This window comes from Sus scrofa, chromosome 2 (genome assembly GCF_000003025.6).
Source record: "Sus scrofa isolate TJ Tabasco breed Duroc chromosome 2, Sscrofa11.1, whole genome shotgun sequence".
In the NCBI taxonomy this organism is placed as follows: Eukaryota; Metazoa; Chordata; class Mammalia; order Artiodactyla; family Suidae; genus Sus; species Sus scrofa.
Genome location: NC_010444.4, coordinates 12,917,907 through 12,942,418, shown reverse-complemented (window position 1 = coordinate 12,942,418; position 24,512 = coordinate 12,917,907). Strand labels below are relative to the sequence as shown.

The window sequence follows — 24,512 nt, the reverse complement described above, 5'->3', positions numbered from 1 at the left end:
AGGAATTTATACCCATTCTCCTTAAACTTTTCCAAAAGTTTGAAGAAGAAGGAACACTCACAAAGACATTCTACGAAGCCACCATCACCCTAATACCAAAACTAGACAAAGATACTACCAAAAAGAAAATTATAGGCCAATGTCTTTGATGAATATAGGTGCAAAAATTATCAAAAAAATTTAGCCAACCAAATCCAAAAACATATAAAAAAGATCATACGCAACGACCAAGTGGGATTCATCCCAGGTTCACAAGGATGGTTCAACATATGCAAATCAATCAATGTCATACACCACATTAACAAGATAAATATCAAAAACCACATGATCATCTCAACAGGTACAGAACTGGCATTTGACAAAGTTCAGCATCCATTCATTATAAAAACTCTTACCAAAGTGAGTATAGAGGGAAATAACTTAACATAATAAAAGCCATTTACAACAAACCCACAGCAAATCTAATACTCAACGGAGAAAAGCTGAAAGCCTTTCCACTAAAATCTGGATCAAGACAAGGATGCCCATTCTCACCACTTTTATTTAACATAGTATTGGAAGTCCTAGCCTCAGCAATCAGACAAACAAAAGAAATAAAAGGTATCCAAATTGGAAAAAAAGAGGTAAAATTGTCACTTTATGCAGATAGCATGATTCTATATATAGAAAACCCTAAGGACTCCACACAAAAACTACTCCAACTGATTAATGAATTCAGCAAAGTAGCAGGGTGCAAGCTTAACATTCAGAATTCGGTTGCATTTCTGTATACTAACAATGAAATTTTAGAAAAGGAATGAAAAAATACAATACCTTTTAATATTGCACCCCCCAAAATTAAATACCTGGGAATAAACATGACCAAGGATGTGAAAGACTTGTATGCTGAGAACAATAAAACATTAATCAAGGAAATTAAAGTGGATTCAAAGAAATGGGAAGATATTCTATGCTCCTGGGTTGGAAAATTAATGTCGTAAAAATGGCTATTCTACCCAAAGCATCTACAGATTCAATGCTATCCCTATCAAATTACCCACGACATTTTTCACAGAACTAGAAGAAACAATCTAAACATTTATATGGAACCACAAAAGACCCAGAATTGCCAAAGCAATCCTGAGAAACAAAAACCAAGCAGGAGGCATAACTCTCCCAGACTTTAGGCAATATTACAAAGCCACATTAATCAGACATACAGACCAATGGAACAGAATAGACAACCCAGAAATAGACCCAGACACCTATGGTCAATTAATCTTTGACAAGGGAGGCAAAAATATAAAATGGAAAAAAGATAGTCTTTTCAGCAAGTGGTGCTGGGAAAACTGGACAGCCACATGTAAATCAGTGAAACTGGAACACACTCTCACGCCATGCACAAAAACAAACTAAAAATGGCCTAAAAGACTTAAATGTAAGACAAGACACCATCAAACTCCTAGAAGAGAACATGGGCAAAACATTCTCTGACATCAACCTTACAAATGTTTTCTCAGGTCCATCTCCTAAAGCAACAGAAATAAAAGCAAAAATGAACCAATAGGACCTTATCAAATTGACAAGCTTTTGCACAGCAAAGGAAATCACAAAAAAAAAATCAAAAAGACAACTTATGGAGTGGGAGAAAATCGTTTCAAATGATGCAACTGACAAGGGCTTAATCTCTAAAATATACAAACAACTTATACAACTCAACAGCAAAAAAGCCAACAACCCAACTGAAAGATGGGCAAAAGACCTGAACAGACATTTCTCCAAAGAAGATATACAGATGGCCAAAAAGCATATGAAAAAATGCTTAACATCCCTCATTATTAGAGAAATGGGAATCAAATCTACTATGAGGTACCACCTCACACCAGTCAGAATAGTCACCACTAATAAGTCCACAAATAACAAATGCTTGAGAGCATGTGGAAAAAAGGGAACCCTCCTACACTGTTGGTGGGAATGTAAAAATTGTACAACCACTATGGAACTACTATATGAGCTAGAAATCCCACACTTGGGCATATATCTGGACAAATTTCCTTGAAGAAATTACATGCACCCGATGTTCACTGCAGCACTATTCACAGTAGTCAAGACATGGAAACAACCTAAATGTCCATTGATAGATGAATGCATTAAGATGTGACATATAAAAAAGAACAAAATAATGCCATTTTCAGCAACATAGATGGAACTAGAGACTCTCCTATTAAGTGAAGTAAGTCAGAAAGAGAAAGACAAATACCATATCATATCACTTATATCTGAATCTAATATATGGCACAAATAAACCTTCCCACAGAAAAGAAACTCATGGACTTGGAGAACAGACTTGTGGTTGCCAAAGGGGTGGGGGAGGGAGTGGGATGGACTGGGAATCTGGGTTAATAGATGCAAACTATTGCCTTTGGAATGGATAAGCAATGAGATCCTGCTGTATAGCACTGGGAACTATATCTAGTCACTTGTGATGGAGCATGATGGAGGATAATGTGAGAAAAAGAATGGATATATGTATGCATGGCTGGGTCACTTTGCTGTACTGTAGAAAATTGACATAACACTGTAAACCAACTCTAATGGAAAAATAACAATCATTTAAAAAATTTCAAAAAAAATGGGCAAGCAATGAGGCCCTATTGTACAGCACAGGGTAATATATCCAGTCTCTTAGGATACTCCATGATGGAAGATAATATAAAAAAATGACTGGGCCACTTTTCTGTTAGTAGAAATTGGCATAACATTGTAAATCAACCATATTTTAATAAAAATAAGAAATAAGGAGAAAAAAGTGGTATTGGTAATCAGCTTTCTGACAGCAGGAAGTTCAGGGTAGTGGATAAGAGAAAGGTGTTTGGAGGTATCATACCAGGCTCCCCTTGTTCCAATCTCAGCTTTCCCCCTTTCCACCTGTGTGACCATGGCGGTTGTTTCAACTTCCTCACTGGTAGGGTAGAATAATAAAAATACCATGTAAATCTCATAGGATTGTTGTGAGGAGTCAGTGAATTAAACTAAGGTAAAAATAATGTGTGCAAGATACTAAGTACTTCGTATACAGATATTAATATCAGCTGAGTAAATGAACAGGCAGGCTCCTGGATATCACACAATCACTAATTTTACTTGTGCCCCATAAGTAAGCTTATTCAGAAGGGGCCCCATTGGGTCACTGACAACTTCTCAGAGAGAGAAGAATATAGAAATACTTCCCCTAACCCCAAATGAGATTATATTATGGTGGGGGCTGCCAGAAAGGACAAACTTTGAGTGGGAGGGACTAAGAAAGCTAACTTTGCAGGGGCCCTTTTCTGAATGTTTCTCTCCTCTGGGAATTAGAAAGCCTAATTAGAAGCTTAGGGCCTGATTAGAGAACCCAATCAGTGGCGAATCCCCTTGCCTGTTTTCGAATTGCCTTCCTGGAACACCCAAGATAGGACAGAGACCCGGCACCTATTGATGGGTGCTTCTGTGGATGCTGGGGCTTATGAGCTGCGGGTGCTGAAGATGTTTATTCCTCTGATCACCCAAAGCCCCGTTAAGACGTCATATTTACTTCCATCCAGCCTAGTCTTCTAGAGAAGGACCTCTTGGTCTCGCCAAAGGTGGGTAAGAGAGAAAGTGAAACACAGTCCAGATTTAAAATGTACTTGATAAGTTGAATCTTGGTTTCCTCTCCTCTTAAATGGGTTTAATCTCTTCTCTCTTTAGAGAGGAGGGTCAAAGCTAGTGTGGTTTGCAGGGGAGCACAAAGCACCAGGAGTTATTTGTTTTGCTTCTCTCTTGCAGTGATGCAAGACATTTAGCATCTTTGGGTATTGGTTTCTTCATCTATAGCATGGGACTGATTATGAATCTCATACCTTCTTCAAGTGATTGTTTATAATCAGAAGACAAGGCAGGTGAAACCATATGGAAGACTGAAGAGGCCATTTCAAGTAAGGGGGTATATGAGAGAAGGGCAAAAGCAAGAAGTAACTCTTGTCGAATCTCTAAGAAACTTGTTACACTCTAGCAGGTATTTGAAATATGATGGTACAGACATTACAGAGAGAGCTGGAAACAATAGGTAGTCTCTAAAATAGAATGACTCCTTTGTGGGAGAATAATTTCCCCAATATTGGAATTATTCCAGTTCCATAAAGATTGGTCAGAAAGGGTCACCATTAGTTCATTAGCCATCAGAGTTGCCTAGGCAGGATTTCTGCTTTGGGTAGGAGGTGAATCTCAGATTCCTGCAGGTAAGAGTTCATGATTCTACTTTCTTTTTTTTTTCTTTTTAAAATTAAAGTATAGTTGATTTACAATGTTGTGCCAGTTTCTGCTATACAGCAAAGTTACCACATATATTCTTTCCCCTACGTTATCATGGTCTATCCCAAGACACTGGATGTAGTTCCCTGTGCTATACAGTAGGACCTCATTTCTTATCCATTCTAAATGTAATGTTTTCACCTACTAACCCCAAACTCCCAGTCCATCGCATTCCGTCCTCCTTCACCCTTGACAACCAGAAGTCTGTTCTTTATATTTGTGAGTCTGTTTCTGTTTTGTAGATAGGGTCATTTGTGCCCTACTTTAGATTTCACATATAAGTGATAGCCTAAGTTTTTTTTCTTTCTCTTTCTAACTTACTTCACTTAGTATGACAATCTTTAGTTGCATTCATGTTGCTGGATATGACGTTACTTCACTCTTTTCTTTTTTCTTTTTTTTTTTTGTCTTTTTTTTCGCTATTTCTTTGGGCCGCTCCCGCGGCATATGGAGGTTCCCAGGCTAGGGGTCCAATCGGAGCTGTAGCCCCGGCCTACGCCAGAGCCACAGCAACGCGGGATCCGAGCCGCGTCTGCAACCTACACCACAGCTCACAGCAACGTCGGATCGTTAACCCACTGAGCAAGGGCAGGGACCGAACCCGCAACCTCATGGTTCCTAGTCGGATTCGTTAACCACTGCGCCATGACGGGAACTCCCTTCACTCTTTTCTTTATGGCTGAGTAGTGTTCCACGATTCTACTTACTGTGAGGTTTTGGCTAAGCCACCCCTAAAGCATAGAGACTCGAGATCTTTCTTTTAGGACTGGACAGGTGGGCACTGACTTCGGAGAAGCTCTAAAGAGGTTAGGGGGAGAAAAAGGCCCATCTGTAGCTAAAGAGACCTCACACTTCTGCTCATGCTTTGTAGTGGTGGTTCCGTCCAGGTTCTCCTCTCTTCTCTCAATCTCCCTTTAAAGGAGGAAAGTTCATCTGTTTTCATTACTCTCTGAGAAACAGAGGGCTCGACTAGTTCTGTGCAGCAGCAAAGCTGTGGTAAAACTCTGAAAAAGAGAAGCAGCCTAGGCAGTAGAAAGGTGTGTTATCTTTCTGCGGGAGATCTGTTCCTCTCAAAAATTTCCATTGGTGTTTTTTCTGGGCAAGATCTTCCTTATCTCGGGATCCTTTTCCTCATCTAACTGTTTCCTCATAAGTTTTGGAGACTCCTTGAAGTTCTGATATTCTACTGCTCACTCTGTCCAGGGAGCAGATGGGGCAGAGTGAGCAGGCATTGGTGAAGTGTAAGAGGTTTGAGGTCAGCATTTGGACAGCATTTATATGCCGTTCTAGAAGTTTACTGCAGGATCACACAGTGAGGAAGAACTCAAGATTTCAACTTTTCCGATTCTGCCTCCCCCACTCCACACCTCACCACCTCCCATCTTCAGGTGAGGCAGCTGTACGATTATGACCGCCAAGCTGAAGGACTGGGTGGTGCAGTGCACAGGGTTCTGGGCCTCAGTTCTGGCTGCTTTTCCTCCTAGCTATGTGACCCTTGAAATCTCACTTTCCTCACCTCAAAATGGATTGTGTGAGGGTCAAATGAGATAATTGGAGTACCATGTTTTAAAGTGAGGGGTCATGAAATCTCACTTTCCTCACCTCAAAATGGATTGTGGGAGGGTCAAATGAGATAATTGGAGTACCGTGTTTTAAAGTGAGGGGTCATGAAAGCCATGTATAATTAGAGGGAGGGGAATTCACACCTTCCTTTGTATGCAGCAGAACCAATCTTTGTTGAGAACACACGCCTTCTCGTTTCATCCTCACAGCACACCCATGACTTAGGTAATATTCCTGTCCATCTTATAGATGAAACAGCTGATGTCCAGAGAGTTGAATTGTATGGCTGGAACTTGACCCCGCTGTGATGGAACGTCAAAGCATGCTGGTTCCATGACACCAAGCTGGTTCTGCCATTCTGCTATTTTCAACGAAGCTTGCCGGAGAATATTTTCCTATGTATTTATAAGTTTAAATTCAGCTATAAAATGACCAACTAAAGTTTTCTTCCAAACAAATTACTGAGGAAAAGGGAGCTCTTAAATAGAGAGTTTATTTTTATCCCTAGGTTTAGCTATTTCTTTACCTGAACACAGTGTGGTGGAAGATCCTGCTATTTTTTTTTTTTCACCACTTAAACATCCGTAGGACCCAAGTCCATCCTGACACTTTGACTGGCAAAGCCTCTTATACCTTGTTCCTTTGTGCTTTTTCCTCTTCAAGTTACCACAAGCAAACCATGCCAGTTCTATTCCAGTGGCACAGGGAGGATCATTATCATCTAATGTCTGTTTAGTTCTATGTATTCATCATTCCTTCCCCTGTGGCCAGCCTACTGGCTGGCACAGAATAGAAAGGCAGATCCTTTATAAGTCTTTGTTGCCCACTTCCAGCTGAGAGCAATGGCTACATAACTGTAGGCACATCATACAACTTTTACATCTCACCATTTTAAAATAACTTTAAACCTTAGATCCTTGGAGGATTTAAGTGGATTACTTTCGCTGAGCTATATAAATACTCTTCAGATCTATAGCTATGTACTTTCCGCAGCCTGTGCTATTATAACTTGGATGCCTGGGCCCTTATAACAATCTCTTCCAAGTACAAACTTATTACTTTGAGAATCATTTTCCCATATATTTTCTCGATTAATCCATTGTAACCTATTGATTCCTAGTCCAGTTGTTTCTCTATTCTGAGATGACAGATAGAGCATATTAAACCCGAAAGTCTGCTGGCCTTCTCTTCCGAAACCCTTATTAGTTTCCCAAGATTTAGTGGTGGTTTTGGGGAGATTATGAATCCCGAAGAGCAAACAATCTCAACATTTTTCTCCTTTAGATTTGGAATGTGTGACTTAGATGTCCTAGGTGTGTTTACTGTTGGCTGATATAAAAATGAGGCTGCGGGTCTTGAGCATACGTGACTAATGTGGGGAAAAGATAAGCTAGAGTTAGAGGTCCTTCAAGAAGTGTTTGAAAGTGAAACATTTCTCCGCCTGTTCAACAGTTAGAAAACAGATCACTGAAAATGTGAATTGCTGACGTGGCTCAGTACCATGGAGCATGGTGGGTTTATGATGGCATAAAGGATTGGCTTTCTTCCTGTATATTCTTAAAAGCTAGCGATTTCAACTATTTTGTGGGCTTCAAAACAGGAAACTGCTGCTTCAGTGTTCCATTCATTTCCCCCAGTAACTTAGTTTATCTAAATTGCCTGGGACCAAGTATTTGCCTCTGAGGCCACACTGATCCATGGTTCTTCTTCCTGTTGAGAAACTTTGTGCACCTGCTGTTGGTTTTCTTTAATCATAATCATTAGGAAATGGATTGGCTGTTCTATCTAGAATTATCAGTCATTTTGGACCAGTTCAGGAATTTAGACAATGCATCACCAGGCAAGGTGGAATGGTTCTTGGAGAGAACACCCACTCTCCAGCTCTTCTGAAGATCAGCAAACACTTGGCAACCTTGGTTTTCTTGAATATTTTCCCCTGCCCATGGAAAAATGGACAGATCTGATAATTAGAAGGATCACATTATGGTGCATTATGGCTTAGGAGACCTTCAGGGCTTTTCACTGCCTCAAAATACAGTCCTAGGTCACTATCTTAGAATTTGGATTTACGAAGATTTCAGGAGCGCAGACCTGGAGACCTCTCTCGTCTTCCATTTTCTCCCTTGAGTATCTGCCTTTCTTCATCATCTGTGGATGGGTCTCATTTAGGCTGGATCACTGTGCACTGTCTTTCCAGAATCCATTAAGCAATGTCCTCTGGCGGCACTGTTATTGGTATGATGCTGATAGGGCTGATCATTCCGATGATTCTGGCTTCTGGCAAACAGGCAATTTTATTTTGTATTTATTTATTCATCAACATCTCTTTCCAAAAGAGACTTAAAGTGGCTTATAAAAATGCATGACATGCAGCAAGATAAATAAAAAATGAGTAATGAGACTTGGGCAAAGGGAAAGTTCAAGTGGGAAATGATGAAGAGCCAGGAACAAGGTTGGGTTACATGATTTTTGTCTCAGCGCTTAAAACTCTGCTGGAGCTGATGGCTCCCTGGTGGCTGCTCACTCCTGATTAGAGTTCGATTCTTTTTGTTTGTTTGTTTTTTGTTTTTGTTTTTTTGGCTTTTCTGGGGCCGCTCCCTGGGCATATGGAGGTTCCAGGCTAGGGGTCGAATTGGAGCTGTAGCCGCCGGCCTGCGCCAGAGCCACAGCAATGCAGGAGCCAAGCCGCGTCTGTAACCTACACCACAGCTCACCGCAACCCGGATCGTTAACCCACTGAGCAGGGCCAGGGATCGAACCCACAACCTCATGGCTCCTAGTTGGATTTGTTAACCACTGTGCCATGACGGGAACTCCTAGAGTTTGATTCTGAAGGTAGCCTTGTGTACCTTGTCTACCCTCCCATCCTTGTAGATGAGACACGCACAATAAAGACGATACTACAAAAAGGAGAATGTGTGTAGTGTTTTCAGAATCGGGGTCATTTTGCAAAATCTTTTGTTTTTGACTTTTTAAAAAAGTTAAATTATGGTTGATTTAGTGTTGTGCCAATTCTATATATTATATATATGTACACATATATATTCTTTTTCTCATAATGTCTTTTATCACGTTCTATCCCCAGAGATTGGATATAATTTTCTGTCCTATACAGTAGGATCTCTTTGCTTATCTTTTCTAAATGTAATAATTTGCACCTACCAACCCCAAACTCCCCATCCATCCCACTCCTTCCCCCCTCCCCACTGGCAATCACAGTCTGTTCTTTATTTCTGTGATTCTGTTGCTGTTTTGTAGATAGGCTCATTTATGCCATATTTTAGATTCCACATATAAGTGATATCATATGGTATTTGTCTTTCTCTTTCTGTCTTACTTCACTTAGTGTGAGAATCTCTAGTTATATCCATGTTGCTGAAAATGGCATTATTTCATTCTTTTTTGTGGCCAGGTGCTCCAAATCTTTATTTAACTTATGTTACTCTCTTCTTTGCTCGAATGTAGAAAGTAATGTATGTAAAGCTGCTAAAAAGTTCTGTTCATAAAAAGGGGCTCACTAGATAGTAACTCATTATCATCACAGTCATGGGTTATCCTTGAAACTCAAAAGACCTTGGTTCAAATCCTAGCCTAGTGGTTTCCCCAAACCAAATCACTTAATTTCTGTAAGTCTCTATTTCCAGGCTATAAATAAGGATAATAACCATATCTGGTGTTGGAGTTTTGTGAAAAGTAGATGAGGCCGTTCACATAAAACACCCAGAATAGCATCTTACCCAAAGTGAGTGTTGTTTTAATGTCCTTCTTTGTTATTACTATTTTTTTTTGTCTTTTTGCTATTTCTTTGGGCCGCTCCCGTGGCATATGGAGGTTCCCAGGCTAGGGGTCTAATTGGAGCGTAGCCACTGGCCTATGCCAGAGCCACAGCAACGCAGGATCCGAGCCGCGTCTGCGACCTACACCACAGCTCACAGTAATGCCAGATCCTTAACCCACTGAGCAAGGCCAGGGATTGAACCTGCAACCTCATGGTTCCTAGTCGGATTCGTTAACCACTGCGCCACGACGGGAACTCCCGTTATTACTATTAATACACGCTCTTTCCATTTCTCATGGAACTTTTAGAAAAAATTTTATTTTATGGGAATGTAGTTGATTTACAATGTTGTATTAGTTTCAGGTGTACGGCAAAGTGAATCAGTCATATACGTAATGACTTTTAAGAGAAGAAGAGACCGTTAAGCTGTAGAACAGGATGCAGCATGTGACATCATTTAAGTGCAGACTTTTCATGAGACATAGACCCAGAAATGGGAAGGTGGTTGCTTGCGCTTACACAGGACATCGGTGTCAGAGCAGATGTGAATTTAAGCCTCCAGAGGCTCTTTCGAGCCTTCTACCATGTACTCTTACTGGCTCATCATAACCAGTGGTCCCTCCCCCACTATGACACTCCCCTCCAGAGAAGACTAGCTCCCCTCTCTCAAAGAGATCTCAAAGTGTCTTTTAGAGGAGAGCTGGGGTGTGGTGGGTCACCTGACTTATGCCTCCCTAGCTGGGCTGCCTGGAGCTGGGCTTGTGTCCCACTTGTGTTAGTTATGAATGAATTTGGAGCTGGAAATCCCATTACAGTCTTGGGGAAGTTGGTTTAACCATGTGAGCCCTCATTTTACTCAATAACAAAATAGGAATAAATTAAATCTCTGAACCACAGAACAACTTAGTGGTTGAAAATCATTTTTGTAACAATTACATGTATTGAGTATTTACTCTGTACTAGGCATGGTGCATGTACTTCCATGAGGTATCTCTTTTACCTCCCACAGCATAGCAATACTGTTATTTTTATACATATGGGTATCACATCTGAGACTCCAGAAGTCAAGTACTTGCCCAAGGTTACGCAAATTGAAATAACTGAGGTTGGAATAAGCTGCTGTTTGTCTTTAAGCCCATTTTCTTAGCCACTGTGCTATATTGTTGGGATTCTAGCCTTACCATTACCCTGAGTGATTGTAAGCTGATTATTGAGCCTCTGATACCTTACGGGTGTCTCTCTATATTGGGAGATTGACACTTCTGAACAAACTGCCTTGAGAGTGTCTCACAAGGACCTGGAGAACTCTGCAGGTTGTGTGATGGAAGTGGGGGTAGTCCATGGCTGATGTCTTCATTTTCTATTGTTTGTGGATAAATGATGTGTGCCAATAAGCATGAATAGTTATCCTCCCATTTCTGCTGAAATGTCACTTTTTCAATGAATCTTCCCTGATGGTCCTACTTAATACCCCTCTCCTTATTTTGGCTTTCCCAAAGCTCTGTGTGTATGCGTTTCATAGGACATATTTTCTATTATAGTAAAAATATACTGCCACTCTTTTTTTTGCCGCACATGTAGCATGTGCTTTACAAGGCCAGGGATTGAACCTACACAAGAGCAGCAACTGGAGCCGCTTCACTGACAACACTAGATCCTTAACCTGAGTCACCATAAAGGAACTCCAAAAATATACTTTTTTTTTTAGGGCTGCACCCGTGGCATAAGGAAGTTCCCAGGCTAAGGGTCTAATTGGAGCTATAGCTGTTGGCCTATGCCACAGCCACAGCAACACCAGATCTGAGCTGCATCTGCGACCTACACCACAGATCACGCAATGCTGGATCCTTAACCCACTGAACAAGGCCAGGGATTGAACCTGCCACCTCATGGTTCCTAGTCGGATTTGTTTCCACTGCGCCATGATGGGAACTCCAAAAATACACTTCTTTAAAAAAAACAAAAACAACATATCTGTATAGTCGTGGCTCCTCTGCTAGAATGACCACTCCACAAGGTCAAAGATCTTTGCGCTTTTTTTTTTTTTTCTTTTTGACTGCCCTGAGCATATGGAGTTTCTGGGTCAGGGATCAAATCTGAGCCACAACAGCTCCGACTTTGGCTTCAGCTTCAAAAATGCCGATACTTGACCCACTGTGCTGGGTTGGGGATCAACTGTGTCCTGGCACTGCAGAGACGCCACAGATCCTGTTGCACCACAGCAGGAACTCCAGATCTTTGTGCTTTGTTCCAAGCAACCAGAAGAGTGCCTCATGCACTATAAGTTCTCAACAGATTCTTTTTTTTTTTTTAATTGGTCTGTCACTCACACTTTATCTTTTTTAAAAAATAAACTTTATTGGAGTGTAGGTGATTTATGATGTATTAGCTTCAGGTGTACAGCGAAGTGAATCAACCATACGTATACAAGAGATTCTTATTGGATAAATAAATGAACACAGTCTCTCTTTTTTCCCCCTTCAATTAAAATGTTTTGTGTGAATTCCAGGAACACAGCAAGTTACTGTTTTTGTTGAAAGTCAACATTATATTGGGCCCTAAGAAAAAAATTCCTAAATATTTACATCATCAGGAATTCAGTGGGGGAGGGAGAAACACAAGATGCTGACATTTATTTCATCAGTAGATCAGATTTGCCAAACACTGGTCAAAGCTTCATTTTCTTATTTATCTAAAATCCTATGAGATCATTATCAAATTTTTTTTTCAAGGATGAAAGTAGGACAAAAAGAATCATCTTTGCAGTCCACACTCAGTATTTCCATTACTCCAAATTATCAGCATCCAAAAGTACAGAGACAAGAGTGTCCACATACCTTGGCAAGAACTCTATCTCTGTTAGAATTCTAAAATCAGTGGAACGGCTTTGTCCCTTAAGGAGCTTTGCAGACTAATTCTGGAATGGCTTGATTCATGATTCTCCTGATTGATAATGATCTGACATTTTGAAAAAAATGAGACACTTCCTTTGGAAGAAGAGAACCTGGAAACCAGGCCGTGCTGTTTGGCAGAAACAGAGAGGAAGAAGAGACTTGTCAGGCAGCAGATTGTAGAGGTTATAACTGTGCTTTCTCTTCACAGCTCACCTCCAACCCCATTGTGTACACACGCACATCAAAACAACCACAAAGAAAGATGCAGTTGATATTGGGACTCCAGAGGGCTGTGACTTTGGAGATAAGATTCCAGAAAGTACATGAACCTAGGAGCATGTTACATTATTGCAGAATTTAGAAAAAAATGTTTTTAAGTATGTGAGTCAAGTGTTAAGTACAGCATGTAAGTTATATCCTTCACAGTAATATTGTGACTTTGGCATTGAAATTCTCATTACACTAACAAGAAGATGAGGATCAGAAAGTTGAATTAACTTGCCCAAGGTCTCAAGGGACTGGAGCATTGGTCTGATTTCAAAGCCATGCCCTTAGTACTATACCACTAGGGTTTCTCCAACAAAGTGATGTTTTTCTGGGTCTGCAGTGAGGCTGATATAAGTTTTCAATTTGGAACCTGTGAGAAGTTTGGAAATGTCTAAGGATCTGAGTTCTAGCTCTGGCTTTGCCTCGTTCCTATGAAATCATGAACTAGTCACTTTACCTCTTTGATCTTGTATTCTTCTCTTGAAAATGGAATTAATAATATATACTTCCCAGGATCTCTGAAAGATCAAATAAAGTTTGGAAAAAAATGTAAAGTGCTTTACAAATCTTAAAGACTATCATTACTGAAAAGGATCAGGTCAAGCCATGCTCACCTTAAAGAGACTTTTTTTTTTTTTTTAAATTTCAGTGGCAACCTGGGATTCATGGCAGAGAATGGCAGTGCAGTGACCGAATTCATTCTGATGGGGTTCCAGCTGTGGGATGAGCTGCAGATGGGTCTCTTCTTTGTGTTTCTGGTGATTTACTTGTCACCGTGGGAGGCAACCTGGGCATGATAGTGCTGATTCGAATGACCCTCGCCTCCAGACTCCCATGTATTTCTTCCTCAGCCACCTTTCCTTCTTGGACATTTGCTACTCTTCTGTTATTGTCCCTCAGTTGCTGGAGATCTTGGTTACCAGGAAGATGGTCATCGCTTTGAGCGCTGTGCCACACAGTTCTTCTTTTTCACACTTTGTGCTAGTACTGAGTGTTTCCTTTTAGCTGTGATGGCCTATGACCGCTATGTGGCTGTGTGTAACCCTCTCCTCTATGCCACTGCCATGACACCCCAGACCCGCCTGGGGCTGGTGGCTGGGGCATATGGTGGTGCCATGGTTAATTCCATGATTCGCACTGGGTGTACCTTCTCCATCTCCTTCTGTAAATCCAACCATGTGGACTTCTTCTTTTGTGACCTCCCACCCCTGCTGAAGCTTGCCTGCAGTGAGACCGACCACGAGAACGAGTAATTTACCTCTTAGCTTTCCTGGTCATTACAACCAGCATTTCAGTGATTCTTGTATCCTACCTATTCATCATTCGTGCTATCCTGAAGATTCGTTCAGCTGATGGCAAAGCCAAGACTTTCTCCACCTGTGCTTCTCACATGACTGCAGTGGCTCTTTTTTTTGGGACGCTCATATTCATATACTTGAAAGGTAACATGGGAAAATCCCTCTGGGAGGACAAGATTGTGTCCGTGTTTTACACTGTGGTTATCCCTATGCTGAACCCAATGATCTACAGCCTGAGAAACAAGGAAGTAAAGGAGGCTCTGAAGAAAGCTCTCAACAGGATGAGGGTTTCCCAAGTAGGGTAAGACTTGAGCTCCATCAGTTCATATGTTCCTAAAAAGTCATCCTTTGGGCTTTTGGCTTGTCCCCTTAACACATGAACCAGATCTCATAATTACAAAGATGTATCGAGGCCAAAAAATATAGATTTAAATTCCAGTAATTTCTTTATTAGTTTGATGAACTTGAGCTGGAAAGTCTATGCCTCAGTTATCATATCAGTAAAAATTGCCTTGTTATGATTAAAGCCAGGATCAAGAGAGAGAGAATGATAAAGGGCTTTATAAGTAATTATATACTATAAAATGTAAAATTTATTTTTATGACCTGTCCTGGCTATTGTTGAATATTTTCTCAGCTGCCTATTTTTTTTCCAAGCTAACATTTGCAGCTTGAATAATTACAAAACTATAGCTTATTGTTTACCCAATAAGGATAGTCACATTCATTAGTTGTGGGTAATGGGGTAGAAATTAGCCTTGATCAAAGAATACTTTCCTCAACATTCGATCGTATATAATTTAGGCATCTGTCATGGGAAATACAAGTAGCTAAGCAGAGGAAGAAAGGAAGAGGAAAAGGAGTGTGAACTGGGAAATGTTCAAATAGAAAAAGCTAGTTTATTCCTGAGATAACGTAGAGAACCAAGATTCTGTAGAATGAAAGGAAGGTGTAATGACTTGCATTAATTATTGAAAAGAGTATGATTTTGATGTAGAGCTGAACTGAGCCCCATCTATAACTTTGGAAATATTTCTTGATCACCAAAGGTCAGAAGCTCTGTTTTATTTCTGAAGGGCTGTTCATGGACTACCTGCCTCAGTTCACTCAAGCTATTTTCTATTCTCCAGTCATGAAAACTGCTACCTACTTCCATCTCCTGTAGGAAATTTACTTTATTATCCAAGACAGATGACCATGAATCTGACCACCACCTTTTAATGACCTTTACATCTGCTAGAAATATTACTTGGGAAACATCCCCATGGAGATTCACAATCTTATTAATCAATTTAGCAAATATTTACTGATGATCTACTGTGTATCAGAAATAACACTAGGTTCAGGAATAGAGTAAGGTAGACATGGTTGTTCTTTCATGACGATTAGAACCTGGGGCAGAGATAGATGTTGAACCACTACACAGCTAATTGATTATTTTTTTTAATGCAGTTTTTGGATAATGAAGGAAAAGAACCAGCACGGAATATTCTTATCCTGTTTTGTAGGGTTCTGACCTAGTTTGATGTGGTCAAAAAAGACTTCCCTGGGGAGCTGACACTTAAGCTGAGGCTTAGAGGATAAGCACATCGTCGTCATGGGATAGGGACATTATTCCAGATAGAAAGAATTGCAAATGCAAGGCTCTGAGAAACAGGATGCTTTGAGGAACTGAGTGAGACTATACCCTATCAACTTAGAAGTTCCTGAAGACACGACAGCCTAATGAGCGAGAGGCTTAGTGTGAGGTGCAGCTGGTGAATTCAAGATAAACCAGGTCACAGAGAGCCTTGCAGGTTCACTTAGGACTTGTGGACTTTACTCCAAGAGCAAGGCAGGAAATGGTCATATCTGAATTTTAAGAAGATCCCTTTGGCTGCAGTGTTACAGTGTGATGGGTAGAACGGAGATCCTTGGTTATGGAGGTGGAGGGAAATGGACCCATTTCATCTAAAAAACAACAAATGGTGTATCCCAGGACGAGGTGCTTGATTGCCACACAATCCCATATGCTTTATTTTAGAAGACATATCAGGCCATATTCTGTTAGAGGAAGCTAACAGAAAGGTAGATGACCATGCCATTGGTATAGGTCTGATTCTTGGCAAAATGGTGAAATCAGTCGTGCTTTTGGAGACGTCCACTTTTTCATGGATATACCGTTCCTTCCCAGAATCGCAGACCTAACTAAGTACTCAGGTGTACACCAGTTGTCCCTTCATCAAAATGGCCATCAACTGCTGCCTCTTAAGAGCACATTTTCAGGAACTCCTGCTATATCCCAGGCTGTGTTAATGGGCTGAAGAAATCGCCCCTTGCAGAGTTTCTTGAATGCATAAGGGCAGGAAAAACCTTCACCTTCAAAAATAAATAAATGTGAAAAATGCTAGACAGTAAGTGTACCTTTCAGTGGTGGTGGGAGCTGCCTCACATTCTCCCTCTTCTACTTGGCGAGTGGTAACAAATTTTGTCTACAAAGGAGTGCCCTTGATACCTGTACAGTATTTAATTCATTCATATACAATTGCTTCAGGATGTAGCAAGTGAATAAAAATAAAATGAAATTTGGTATGTTTTAGGGGACCATCTTCTGGTGATGGGAGAAGGCACTGGAGGAAATGGCATTCATGCTGAATTTCCACCAATGCATATTGATAAATGAATAAAACATCCATACATTACCTAATATGAGTCAGGCTCTGCACTACGCATTTTCCCTTATCGCATTGACAGGTCTCATTCTTAAAACAAAATCTGCACAACATAATTTAGAAATCCTACGATGATTGATTTTATGTGTCACTGTGACTGGGTCATGGGGTGGTGGATATTTGGCTAAACTTATTTCTGGGGGGAGTCTGTGAGCATGATTCCACATGAGATAAGCATTTGAGGTAGTGGACTTCAGTAAGAGAGGTTGCCCTCCCCAGTGTTAAGGGCTTGAATAGAACTAAAGGCAGAGGAAGGGGGAATGTGTTCCTCTGCCTGACTGCATGGACTGGAGCATCAGTCGCCTTCTGCGCTGGGGCTGGGATTGATACCATCAGCTTCCCTGGTTCTCGAGCCTGGAATTTCACCGCTGCTTTCTTGGGTTTCCTGGATTGTGGGAACTGCTTAACTTCCATAAAAGGAATCCTACGGCCAATTCCTTACAATAAATCTTCTGTGCCATAAGCGGATACATCACCTCCAAATTTCCTACCACCCTCTTTTTATGATGATGATGATGAGTTTGTGATAAGAACACGTAACAGAAGATCTACCATCTTAGCAAATTTTTAAGTGTACAATAGAGAGGATGGTGATGGTTTCATAGGTATATACTTATCTCCAAACTCATCAAATTATCTAGATTAAATATGTACATTCTTTTGTATGTCAGTCATACCTCAAGCTAATGGTTTAAGAAAGATCTCCATATGTATATATTCTATTGGTTCTGTGTCTCTGGAGAGTTTTGAGTAATAAAATCCAGCTGGTAATATTGACATCTTTTTCTTTTCATCCCTTTCAACAGCTGAAGAATTGGGTTTTGAAATTGTTTTTTCTTTTTTTTTTAGATATTTTCTTGTATTGGTGGGCCTATAAATGGTTCTACTCAAAAATTATTTTTCATAAATGGTTCCTCTTTTTTATTCTTTTCCCCCCTTTTAAAAGTTTTATTGAAGTATAGTTGATTTACAATGTTGTGATAATTTCTGCTGTGCAACAAAGTGATTCAGTTATACATGCACACATATCCATTCTCTTTCAGATTCTTTTCCTTTATAGATTATCATGGAACACTGGGTAGATCTCCCTGTGCTACACAGCAAGTCGCCATTGGCCAGTCATTGCACATACCTCGGTGTGCATATGCCAATCCCAGACCCTTCCCTTTCACCTGTCTGCATTGGTAACCACATGTTTTTTCAAAGTCTGCGAGTCTATTTATGTTCTGCAAAAAAGTTCATCTGTATGAACTTTTTTTAGCTTCCACTTATAAGTGATATCATATTGAAATTGTAAGTTTCAGCTGTAATACTTTGGCTTCAGTCTACTAAAAATGATATAGGAAAGATAAAGCAGACCTCCAGACTTGAACTGACCCATTTATCTCAATACGCTAAGAGGGCAAATTGCTATGTTCTTATCATTGAGAACAACACCAAAAGCTGATGCCACCAAGAGGGCAATGTGGGAGACCCCGGCATCCTTCCCCTTACAAAGATCCACAGTTAGACAACAATCTATGAACAACAACAACTTTGGTAGAGCTCAGGATTCCACTTCAGAAATTTCAGCAACACAGTGGGACAAAAATCCTGAGAATAACCATCCCCAAAGGGAAAGAAGAACAGCTTCATTGTTCATCCCCAGGCTGGCACTGCTCATTGCCAACAGGGCTCCTTAGCTAGAAGAGTTCCTTCACTGAGAAAGGGACAGTCAGGTGAGTGACCAGTGTCCCCAAAAGACCCAACTTGGTTTTATCCCATCCAGAGGCTGGCTAAGCTGAGATTATAGACATGGCCAAGAAGAAAGAAGCAGGAGTTCCCATCGTGGCTCAGTGGTTAATGAACCTGACTAGCATCCATGAGGACATGGGTTCGATCTCTGGTCTCGCTCAGTGGGTTAAGGATCTGGTGTTGCTGTGAGCTGTGGTGCAGGTCACAGATGTGGCTTGGATTCTGTGTTGCTCTGACTGTGACGTAGGCTGGTGGCTCAGCTCCGATTAGATCCCTAGCCTGGGAACCTCCATATGCTGCGGCTGTGGACCTAAAAAGACAAAGACAAAAAAAAAAAAAAAAAAAAAAAGAAGAAAGAAGCAGGGCAGGGGTCACCAGCATAAGCCACACAGTGGAAATAACCATGTTTCCTAGTGACCTGCTATGTAGATGACCACAGAAGTTATTGTCACCAAAGAAATCAATAACCAGTGTAGCCACCTCCATGAATCCCATGATATTTCATTTTCAGCCCCTAGGTTTTCATGTTCCCAGATGCCAGCAACCTGAGTCCCTCCCACTTTTTTTACACTGCCATTCCCTCCAGCCAGAGCCTGATCTGGACCAGTAGCTCCATGGCTGTGTGAGTGCCAAGACCCACAATTGACCCCATTGCTTTGCATGCATTTGAGACTAACTCTTCCAGCTGTACCCTTGCATGCCTCCAGCCTGACTGCTATCACTGGCTCCACTGCTGCACATGTGTCCAGGGTCCCCATAGCTGCTTATGGCCCAGGTCTGGTCCTGACTCCTTTCACTGGCCTGCAGCCCTACAGTTTGTCCTACAGCTGTGCATATGCACACCTCCAGCCTGAATCCATTGTGACTGTTCTCCACTGCTGTGCACGGGCCCATGGCAAGACCCTGCAGCCACAAAGTACATGCCCACAACCAGGGCCTTTTGAAACCAACAGCAAAGGCAATAAATGCAAAAATCAACAAGTGGGCCTACATCAGGGAATGTAATTTGGTACAGCCACTGTGGAAAACAGTACGGAAGTTTCTCCAAAAACTAAAAATAGAGCTACTATATGACCCAGAAATTCCACTCCTGCTTATATATTTGGAAAAAACAATAACGCTAATTCCAAAAGATACATGCACCCCAGTGTTCATAGCAGCATTTACAACTGCCAAGATACGAAGCATTCTAAGTGTCCATCAACAGATGAATGGATACAGAAGATGCGGTATGTACACACACACACACACACACACACACACACACACACACACACACAGTGGAATACTATTCAGGCATAAAAAGAACAAAAGTTTTTGCCATTTGCAGCAACATGAATGGACTTGGAAGGCATTATGCTAAGTGAAATAGTCACACAGAAAAAGAGAAATACTGTATGATATCACATATGGACTCTAAAAAATTCAACAAATTAGCAATATAATAAAAAAGAAGCAGACTCACAGGTAGAGAACCAACTAGTGGTTACCATTAGGAAGGTGGGGAGGGGTGAGGGAGTGGGAGGTACAACTATTAGGTGTAGGGTAGGCTCAAGGATGTAGTGTACCTAATGAAACTGACAAGCTTTTGCACAGCAAAGGAAACCAAACAGAAAACAAAAAGACAACTTACAGAATGGGAGAAAATAGTGACAAGGGCTTAGTCTCTAGGATATACAAGCAACTTATACAACTCAACAGCAAAAAAGCCAACAATCCAATGGAAAAATGGGCGAAATACCTGAACAGACATTTCTCCAAGGAAGATGTACAGATGGCCAATAAGCACAGGAAAAAATGCTCAACGTCTGTGATTATTAGAGAAATGCAAATCAAAACTACCACAAGATACCACCTCACACCAGTCAGAATGGCTGTCTTTAATAAGTCCACAAATAACAAATAGTGGAGGGAATGTGGAGAAAAAGGAACCCTCCTGCACTGTTGGTGGGAATGCAAGCTGGTACAACTACTATGGAGATCAGTATGGAGATACCCTAGAACTCTATACATAGACCTACCATATGACCCAGCAATCCCACTCTTGGGCATATATCCGGACAAAATTTTCCTTAAAAAAGACACATGCACCTGCATGTTCATTGCAGCTCTATTCACAATAGCCAAGACATGGAAACAAACCAAATGTCCATCGACAGACAATTGGATTAGGAAGATGTGGTATATATGCACAATGAAATACTACTCAGCCATAAAAAGAACAACATAATGCCACTTGCAGCAACATGGGTGGAACTAGAGACCCTCATCCTGAGTGAAGTAAGTCGGAAAGAGAAAGACAAATACCATATGATATTACTTCGGGTTAATAGATACAAACTTTTGCCTTTGGAATGGATTAGCAATGAGATCCTGCTGTGTAGCACTGGGAACTATGTCTAGTCACTTATGATGGAGCATGATAATGTGCGAAAATAGAATGTGTACATGTATGTGTAACTGGGTCACCATGCTGTACAGTAGAAAAAAAATTGTATTGGGGAAATAACTTTTAAAAAATAATAATTGAAAAAAAAAGGATGTATTGTACAACATGGGGAATATAACCAATATTTTATAATGACTGTAAATGGAAAATAACCTTTCAAAATTGTGTGATAAAATGAAAAACAAGTGGGCCTATATCAAACTAAAGAGATTTTGCACAGCAAAAAATAATCACAGGAGTTCCTGTCATGGCACAGTGGAAAAGAATCCGGCTAGGAACCATGAGGTTGCGGTTTGATCCCTGGCCTTGATCAGTGGTTTAAGGATCTGGTGTTGCCCTGAGCTGTGGTGTAGGTTGCAGACACAGCTCAGATCTGGCATTGCTGTGGCTGTGGTGTAGGCCGGCAGCTGCAGTTCCAATTAGACCCCTAACCCGGGAACCTCCATGTACCATGGGTGCAGCCCTAAAAACACAAAAGACCAAAAAAAAAAAAAAAAAACCACAACAAAATGAACAACCAGCCTATGGAATGGGAGAAAATATTTGAAACACTGATAAAGGCTTAATATGAAAAATATTTAAGGAACTCATATGACTCAGTATCAGTAAAAAAAATAACCTGATTAAAAATGGGCAGAGGACCTGAAAAAGCATTTTCTCAAAGAAATGGACAATAGGTACATGAAAAGATGCTCTATATCACTAACCATGAGTGAAATACAAATCCAAACTATGAAAAGATATGGCTTCACACATTAGGATGGCTGCTATCAAAAAGAAGAGACATAATCAATGCTGACAAGGAAAGGGATCCTTGTGCCCTGCTGGGGGCAGTGTAAATTTGTACAACCATAATGGAAAACAGTGTGGAAGTTGCTCAAAAAATTAAAAATAGAACTACCACATGATCCTGCAAACCCAAAGGAAATGAAACCAGTATCTTGAAGAGATATTTACACTCCCATGTTCCCTGCAGAATTATTCAGAAGAGCCAAGGTAGGGAAGCCAAATGAATAGATAAAGTAAAGTAGTAGACACACACACACAACACACACAAACACACCGGAAGGAATATCATCCAGCTGTAAAGCAAGAGGGAAATTCTGCCTTTTGCAACAGCATGAATAAACCTTGAGAGCATCGTGCTAAGTGAAATAAATCAGAGAGAGTGTAGATGGGTGATTACCAGGGACTAGGGTTTGGGGAAACGGGGAGATGTTGCATGTCAAGTATATCTCAGGAAAGCTGGCAAAAATAACCTCACCAGTACTTTGCGATTTCCATTTTTTTACATATGCCATTATTATTATTTTTATTGGGCTTTTTAGGGCCACACCCACAGCATATGGAAGTTCCCAGTCAAGGAGTCTCATTGGAACTAGAGCTGTTGGCCTACACCACAGCCACAGCAGCTCAGGATCCTAGCCACATCCGTGACCTACACCATAGCTCATGGCAATGCCAGATTCCCCCACCCACTGGATGAGGTCAGGGATCAAACCTACATCCTCCTAGATACTAGTTGGGTTTGTTTCAGCTGCCCGACAATGGGAACTCCTACATATATTATTTTGAAGGCATGAATGTAGGTGTAAAGCAAAATTAACTAGATTATCACATAAGGGCATGAGTCCAGGGTAGAATTATTGTGTAAAACCCACACAACACATAATCTTAGGTCTTTTGGTTCCAGTGTATATTTATATATTTACTTATGTGTGTGGGTATGGATATTACCTGGGAGGTTTAACGCTTCAGATAATATCAACAAAACCACAAAAAATTCATTTTTTGTCATCACCACATGCAAATGACCACAAGCCAGGACAGGAATATTTCTCATATTTATTTTTCTGCCCCACCCCTGCTCACATTCTATTTATTTAACATACAGAGAAGGGAGAATACTGTCATCGCTTCATGTAAACCACCACAAGAAGAGGACTGCTCAACCCCCCACCTCGCCACCCCCCATTGAACTCCCATATCTTTGCGGCAGCAATAGGGGAAGAGGGCAAAAAGGGAATGAAGCATTTCGGTGAAAAGGATTTTCTTGGTCATGGAGTTCAAAGGAAGTAAGATAGCTCCAGGTTTTGAATTTCATTTTGCATGATGCTGAATTGAACCCTCCAACAATATTTTCCCCCGACTCTTACTCAGACATAGAGTGTGAGGAGAATAAATCACCTGAGAAATAGACATTGAAAGGAAAGTAGGCTGCCTGCTCCCCGTGGTTCATCTTTAGGGTTGTTCGTGGAAGCCGAGATGCTTCATGGACATTATAACAATTCATCCTTTAAATCCTATTGAGAAAGAAGGTCTCAGCTGTTTCTTTTAATCTCTTCTTCAAAAACCATGAACTGTTCTGAAAATTGCTGAAAAGGGCATTGTGTCTTTTTCTTTTTCTCAACACATCTTTATCCTTATTTAAAGCATCATAGTGCAAAACGCACACACACACACACACACAAATGACAGCAACAGCAATGACAAAATGCCTTTCCCCCATTTGTAATAGAATGAATAGCTGAACCCTTTCTAATTCTACTCTTGGTCAATTTACTTTTTTGGATTTTTGACCTCCCCCCTGCCACAAACCAATGGTATTGCTAAATATCTACACCTGTTGATCTAAGATTTTCTCTATGCACATAGTTTAAAATATTTTATTCATTAATAGGAACCCCTTTTGTGGCACAGTGGGCTAAGAATCTGACTATAGCTTGTTGGGTCCCTGCGGAGGAGTGGATTCAAACCCTGGCAGGTCGCAGTGGGTTAAAGGGGATCCTGCATTGCTGTAGCTGTGGTGTTGGTTGCGGCTGTGGCTCAAATTCAATCCCTGGCCCTGGAATTTCCATATTCTGCAGGTGTGAAATATATGTATTTTTATTAATTAATAAAGTAACTTTATTGAAGAGCTACTATAGGCCAGGCATTTTTCTAGCAGATTGGGAGCAAGATCTCTGAAGAAAATAGGCAAACAAACAAAACAACAACAAAAAAACCCCTCTGCTCTTGTGAAGCTTACATCCTAATGAAAGAGATAGAGAGTAAACATTGCATATAACAAATAAATAAATAATGTAGTAAGTAAATAGTATAGTCTGTTAAAATGTGTTAAATTCTATGGAAAAATAATGAGACATAGATGTTACAACATGGTGGGTAATTCCTGATGTCCAAGATACCAGAGGAAGAGCTGGAAAATAATTAGTATTCCTTTTCCAGTGCAAAAATAAGCTCAAATATACTCAATGAATAACTCTGCATTTCCCTACTCCACAGCTCCTGGAAACCACTACTGTATTCTCTGCTGCTAAGAGTTTGACTATTTTAGAATCCTCAGGTAAGTGGAATTGTGTAGCATTTTTCCTTCAATTTTCTGGCTTATTTTACTTAGCATAATGTCCTCCAGTTGTCCTATGTGGTGCCAAATGACAGGATATCCATCTTCTAAAGGCTGAAGAATATTCTATTATATGTATGGACTGCATTTTCTTTATTCAT

General features: G+C 40.6%; 1 pseudogene; it reads left to right on the top strand.

Moving 5' to 3' along the window:
- LOC100512887 lies at positions 13,479-14,416 on the top strand (annotated as a pseudogene).